The sequence below is a fragment of the Eurypyga helias genome, unplaced genomic scaffold (genome assembly GCF_000690775.1).
Source record: "Eurypyga helias isolate BGI_N326 unplaced genomic scaffold, ASM69077v1 scaffold8024, whole genome shotgun sequence".
In the NCBI taxonomy this organism is placed as follows: Eukaryota; Metazoa; Chordata; class Aves; order Eurypygiformes; family Eurypygidae; genus Eurypyga; species Eurypyga helias.
The window spans coordinates 1,203-7,962 of record NW_010244272.1 but is presented as its reverse complement, the minus strand read 5'-3'; the positions used below and the strand labels follow the sequence as shown (position 1 = coordinate 7,962).

General features: G+C 54.3%; 1 protein-coding gene across 1 annotated transcript in view; it reads right to left on the bottom strand.

Moving 5' to 3' along the window:
* Nucleotides 1–6,760, bottom strand: part of GFRA2 (GDNF family receptor alpha 2) — a 13,253-nt gene that overhangs the window by 5,452 nt on the left and 1,041 nt on the right. The window lies entirely within an intron of this gene.

The window sequence follows — 6,760 nt, the reverse complement described above, 5'->3', positions numbered from 1 at the left end:
AAAAAAAAAAACAACACAACCCAAGGAGAGGGAGCCAAGTCCGTCTTAGCAGAAACAGGAGGAATTGGTGCCAAATTGCTGGCTGGCAGCTCGAGGCAGCAGGTGGGTCTGCCTAGTCCCTGCCTGCAAAGGCCAGACCTGGGCTGGGAAGAGCTGGGCTGGCAGCTGAGTCAGGGATGGGGAAAGAGGATGGTGGGATGAGGAGCTGCAGAGCACAGCCTCGGTGTTTTCCTGAAAGGCCTCCAAGTCAAAAAAAAAAAAAAAGAGTGAAAGCAGGATTAATAAAAATTAATTCTCTATATACAGGCATATATCACATCCCCAACCCGCTCCAAGTGCTGGAATTCAAAGTTCCAAGCTGTTTCTCTTTGATTCATCTAGAAAAAGCGTTTGATTTCTGGGTGAAAAGACCAAAACGATGCCAAGGGGAGGCAGCCCCAGGGTCTGGGGGCTTTAAGATTTCTCTTTCTCCTTACTCCAGACACATCCCAGGGACCCAGGGCCCTGCAGAACACCCGTTCATCTACCCCCGGTGCATATAGCCCCCGTGGTGCTTATAGCCCCCCGTTTAGGGGAATTTGGGCATCGCTGCAGGGTCCATCCCATCAGCTCCCGGCTGCTCACTCATCTCCTGGCCCTGCTACCACGCAGAAGCAGCAGGACACCCTCACTCTGATGTTAAATGTTACCTACACAGCAGAGGGGTTTTGATTTGGGGTTGGTGGTGGGTTTTTTTTTTTGTTCTCCCAACTTTTTGGTGCATTGCAATTTTTGTAAGCAGGAAAAAAAAAAAAAATCCCCAGAACAGATGCAAGATGCCTAATTGGGTGCTAATTTTCCACGTGCCTATGAGGAGTCCAAGCTGGGCGCTGGCAATAACTCGGCACCCATCGAAGTGGCATCAGGCTCTTGAACATTCCATGCAGGAGATGTCCGAGACGCGGAGGTTACTCAAGACGTGTTTTTCACAGGCAATTTGCAGGGACCAAGGAAAAACGGCTTTAAGAGACACGAGCGTGGAGAGGCGGCTCGGAAATGTTCCTCCCCACCCCAGTCCCCCCTGCAGAGCAGCTGATGTTCAAGAAGCTGCGACAACATGCAAAAACTCAGCAAGACACGAAAACCCCCCTCCCCGAGCCCACTGGGCATCCTCCTCCCAACACTGGCTCTGCCTGCTCGCGCGGCTGGAGATGAATGTTTTCCAAGGCGGGAGACGTTGAGATTAAAAAAAAATTAGCCTCCAACACCAAGAACGGTGGGCGAGGTAATTCAAAGAGCCCTGGGGATGGCGATGAGCTGAAGGAATGAGGGAAGCTGGAACAAAACTCCACTTCTCTGGATGACCCTCAACCAAAGCTGGTAAATAGTTCACGGAGGGGGGAAAAAGGATCAATGGAAATACTTGTTTTATCCAGGAAAAGTTATCTGCCACCTCTGGAGACTGGAGTTGCCTGTTCTGCTATGAGCCAGGAGGGGTTTATTCCTGCTTTTAGTGAAAAATCACATCCCTGCGGAAGCACAGCATCTCTCTAGGATGAGGTCTGCTCCCCCATCCCAAAGCTGCCCCTCGCCCAGGGAGCTGGGGACAGCAGGAAAGAGGCAAAAAAAGAGAATGAGCCAGAGAGAAGCAAAGGAGAAATCCCCAAATTAGAGTAAGCTAAGCCAGCAAGAGGGAAAAAAATGAGGACAAACAGACACCAGACCAACTGCTAAGCTGGGAGCTGTTAATTAAGAAGTTTTAGCTATCCGTCTGTATTTTTAGGACGCCGCATTTTGATTCATCCCAGATAAGAGCAGTTGGAAGGCTTGATTTTCCTTTTTTTCTTTTTTCCCCCCTTCTCCTCTCGCCTATGCTCAAACCCTGTCATTACCCGGTACGAGAAGGGAAGAATTAAACGCACGCATCATTTGATTTTAATTGAAGGACTGTTCTGTTTCATTGAACTGCTAACTAAGCCGAACAGGAGATTGTGTTTACATAAGCAAACCCTGAGTCAGTATAGACTTGCTGTCACATTAAGTCAATACTTATGAAGGCTCTCTATTTAATTATTCAGTGAGAATTGACTTATTATTGTGTTAAGAGCGCCGTGAGCCTTGAGCAAGGTGGCCCTGGAGCTGAGGGATCCCTTCCAGCTGCCTTTCACATGGGTACCAGTCAAATCCCGGGGCAGAGGGACCTGGGGGGTGCTGGCCCACTCCCTCAGTTCCCCCCACACTATGAAGCCAAAGCCACCAATCTTTGCAGATTTGCTAATTTTAGGCTGGATTCAGAGGCACCCTGGGCATCCACCACCCCCTCAGGACACGAGCATCGCTCTGCCAGCTTCCAGAGCCGCTGTGTAAAATGTGGGAGCGTTTTTTCTTCCTCCCCCTGCCCAGCCAGCTCTGTGGACACCGAGCTGTACCGCCGAGCCGCTCTCATTACACGGTGTAATGAGAAAGTTGAGCCGCCGCTCCGCTGTTTGTCACGGAAACATCCATTATAGATGGCATTTTGTCTGTGCTAAACAATGGGCGTGAAGACGAGGATCTGGTGTTTTTTTTTTTTTTTAAAAAAAAGGCATTTTGTTCCCTTGTTTGGTGTTTAATCAATACCAAGCCAGCCTGGATCCGCTCCTTCCCTCGCACATCCAAGCCAAGCCTCCCTGGGGCGATGAAGCAAGGCTCCCCCCTTCCCGGGACATCACTCTGGAATTAGCAGCCCAACCCCAATCCAAAAAGAAAGGGTTTCTTTTCCTGCAGAAATGCACCTCACCAACCCATGCAGGGCGTTCTGCGGGGGGCTGGGTGGGATCCGTCCCCTCCTCAGCCACAAATACCCTGAAAAAGGGGGAAGAAAACTCAGGAAAATGAAGCATCACCCTGCTTTTGGATGCTGGGGAGCTACAGCCAGTGGAGGCTGGGAAATTCTTCAGCACCAGCATCACTGAAGCATATAAGACCAGATTATTTGTGTTCCTGACTTGCTGATGCAAGATGAAAAATACAGCAAACTGCAGCTGCTGAAATCAGCTCTTTTCTCCCCTTCCCTTCCCTTTCCCCTTAGCTGAGGTTAGTGTTTTGCAAAAAGGTTTTTATATTCTGGGAGCTAAAACCTGTCCATTGCAATCAGCCACAAAGCTCGGGGAGTTTGTCAGGCTCCTCCGTTGTGCCGGGAAAAGCTTTCCGGCACGAAAAGCTGCACAAATTGCAGCGATCTGAGCCTGATTGCGCCTGCTCTCGCGGCCGGGAGCTGGGTGAAGGGGCTTGGGGCATCACATGGGGGGTGAGGGGGGGTTAGCAGCCTCACAGCTCCAGGCCATTTGAATTGCTGTGCCTAAAGCAAAGCCCAAGATTTCATAGAATTATGGAATCACAGGATGGTTTAGGTTGGGAAGGGACCTTAAAGCCCACCCAGTGCCACCCCCTGCCATGGGCAGGGACACCTTCCACTAGACCAGGTTGCTCCAAGCCTCATCCAGCCTGGCCTTGGGCACTCCCAGGGATGGGGCATCCACAGCTTCTCTGGGCAACCTGTCCCAGTGCTCCCACCCTCTGCGGGAATAATTTCTTCCTGATGTCCCATCTCAATCCCCCTCTTCCAGTTTAAACCTGTCACCCCTTGTCCTGTCACTCCCTGTTCTTGGAAAAAGTCCCCCCCAGCTTCCTTGTAGCCCCCCCAGGCACTGGAAGGCTGCAATAAGGTCTCCCTGGAGCCTTCCCTTCTCCAGGCTGAACAAACCCAATTTCAGCCCAGAATAAGCCAGATCCTGCACACCACTCCCGGGAAGGGAAAGGCACAGGCTGAGCGCTCACTCTCACCAGGACCTGAGCCCGCTCAGGGATGTATGGGTGGGTCAGGGGACGCATCCGTGCCCTCAGCCTCTCTGTGCCATGCAGCTTTTACCTCCCCAGCTTTGCGACCACCGATGGGCAGCGGCTGGTGCTCAGCGACCATTTAACCACCAGCCCTGAGCAGCTGGAAAGCAGCAGCAGAAAGTCATGAAACTCCCAGAATGACTGTTTTTCACCCTGGACCGTTAATTTGCCCTGTTCCCCAGATCCTCTGCTTCCTTTGGGAAGGAAGCAATGTGACCTCTGGGCGGGTTGTGTCCCGCCGGAGCATCCCCCCGCACCCCAGTCAGCACCAACCGTGGTGAGACGGCAGCAAAAATCTCCCTGCAAAGTCCGACCGTGGCCCCGAGAGCTTCGCCGTTCATTAGGCGCTCAGCCAAGAGGCTTAATTACACCCACAGCCCGTGCAGGAACATTATCTCTTCTCCTGTCACCGCTGGGTTTCGGAGCAGCTTGCCGATCCGCTCCTGAGTTCAATGCCCTCGCCAGTCCCACGTGAGATAAGGAGGATGAGCATCAGTCAGCGATGCCGGATAAGCAGAGGCATCGAGGGGAAATCCCACGGCAGACCCCAGCTGTGGATGCTGGGACATGGAGGGGTTTCATGCTCAGTTGCTCCGGGGTGGAGGCTGGTGGGTGCGGATGCTGTGGGAAGGAGGACGAAGCCTGCACGCCCTATTTATACATTCCCGGCTCCTGGTGATGAACTTGGCAGCAGCTGCCCGCCACGGCTTTGTGATTTATAAAGGTGGAGGGTCTTGGAGAGGCAGGAGAGAGCCCCCCACCCAGCACCAGGCAGCCCTGCAGACCACCCCGTCCCTGCAGAGCGGGCCCAGAGCCACTCAGCAAAGGGGATACGGAACAACTCACCCAGTTTGCACATGGATGCGACGCTTCTGGGCTTGTGCAGCAGAGCAGAGCAAGGTGCTTGCGCGGAGCAGGACCAGCAGCATCTCAAGGGGTCCTGCAGCCACGCAGCAGCATTTTTAGATCCTGCATCAGGTGCAGCACTGCCTGCACAGCAGCTCCGAGCACCGAGCCTGCAGCAGGGACCTCTGTGTCACCGCTGAATGAGCCCCCCTTGCACCAGGCCAAATCCACCCTAAATACATGGGGTATGTAGAGGGAGCTGTGACTCCCTGCCCGTGTCACACGGCCACTGCAAGGTCAGGCAGCTGACGTCAAGCAGAGACAAATCTCTCCCTGATGTTGCTTTTCCTTCATCCGCTCCCCTCCACATCCTCTCCCCCAGGGCCCGGCGACACGATGCCCAAGTGTGAATCAGGCACAGCATCCAGGGTCACTCCTTCATCCCTGAGGAAGACATGCCTGCAGGAGACCTCCAAACAGGGATGGAGGGGGGAAAACAGCAGCGAGGACCGTGAGGCTCAGCCTGCCCGTGCATGCTCACTCCCAGGAAAGCACGGTGCACGCACAACCCTGCTGGAAGGCTCTGCCAGAGCCAGCTCCATCCCAAAAACCTCTCTCCCTTGGAGCCAGACCCTCTCTCCCTTGCCAGGCAATATTCATAGACAAAAATACCTATTTTTCCCCCCCCGGCTCAGGTGCTGGGCACAGCTCACCCTGCTTTTAAACACTCCCACGGCTGCAAACACAAGTGAGCTGCTGGAACACACCAGCATCTCGGCATCCCCGGATGCAGGGACCCCTCCTACACCCCAGTGCCACTGCCTGGCTAATGAAACTGCACCTAACGAGGTGTTTGGGGCAAAGCAGCCTGTCCGAGCCTCGGGAGCACTGCCAGAGCCCCCCCGGGGCAGAGCTGCAAGAGGGGAGTGGATGGGATGGGACACAAAGTCAGGATCTGAGAAGTGCGTTCATGCACAGCCCTGCAGTACCCAGCACGGGAAGAAAACAGCCAAGTTAAGGCAAAACTTGGCAATGCCAAAGCTGGATGCGTAAATAAATGCTGGATTCGGGTGCCCTGCAGAGCGAGAGCCCCCGGCCAGGGCTGCCTCCCCGCAGGCGGGCAACATCCACGCCGCTGCTGGAAAAACACATTTCAACCTCAGATCCAACAGCCAACGCAGCTGCCACACGCTTCCCCCTTCGCTGCTTCACGTCTTTCCGGGGGGAATCCCATTTCAGGCAGGAACAGGCCTCTCCGCTCCCCCCACGGTTATTCCTCTCCGTGAGCGGACGTATCCGCAGCATTTAACGTCTGAGCGAGCCTCAGGTCTGCTGACGGAGAGGTGCTGCCATTAATTTGGCCACGACTCAGCGCAGCCCTGGTATCTTTTATTCATAGAAATTGGCTTATTGTATTACTTTTTGATAAAAAGCCCCATTCCCACGTTTCGAACACAGTCGCTTGCAGCCGGAGGAGGACCTGAAGCCGCGTTATTTATTTATTTCACCACCAAGCTCTGGGAAACTCCATCACCTTGATGGCAAAAAGACCCTCCTCCTCGTAGGGAACATATTTTTTATGAGGCTGATCCAACCCCCCCGGAGGGTGATGGGAGGTTTTTTCGCTGTATGAATAATGAGTTTCATAACGGAACAAAAGCCTGATCTCCCAACTTTGCCACCGGGAAAACAGCGGATTTTTTTTTTCCCCCAGCCGTGAAGTTTCGCCGGGCATGCTGAAAGCACGCCGAGGGATTTTGCTGCTTGCGGGGCCGGGGTGTCCCCCCTTCACCCACCCCGTCACGGTGCCTTTTGCATGTTCGTGCTCAGGGAGACGGAGCCGTGGTGGACAGGGCCAGCACGGTCCCTGGGGTCCCAACAGGTCCCTGGGGTCCCAAAAGGTCCCTGGGGGTCCCAAAAGGTCCCTGGAGACTCAGCTCTGCCGTTCGCAGCAGAAATTCAGCTCAATCCTCGCTGCTCGCTTTTGCCCCACGTCTCTACTCCCCCCAAGCACTGCTGGGGGGCACTGCACCCCCCCGCCAAGCATAGCTCG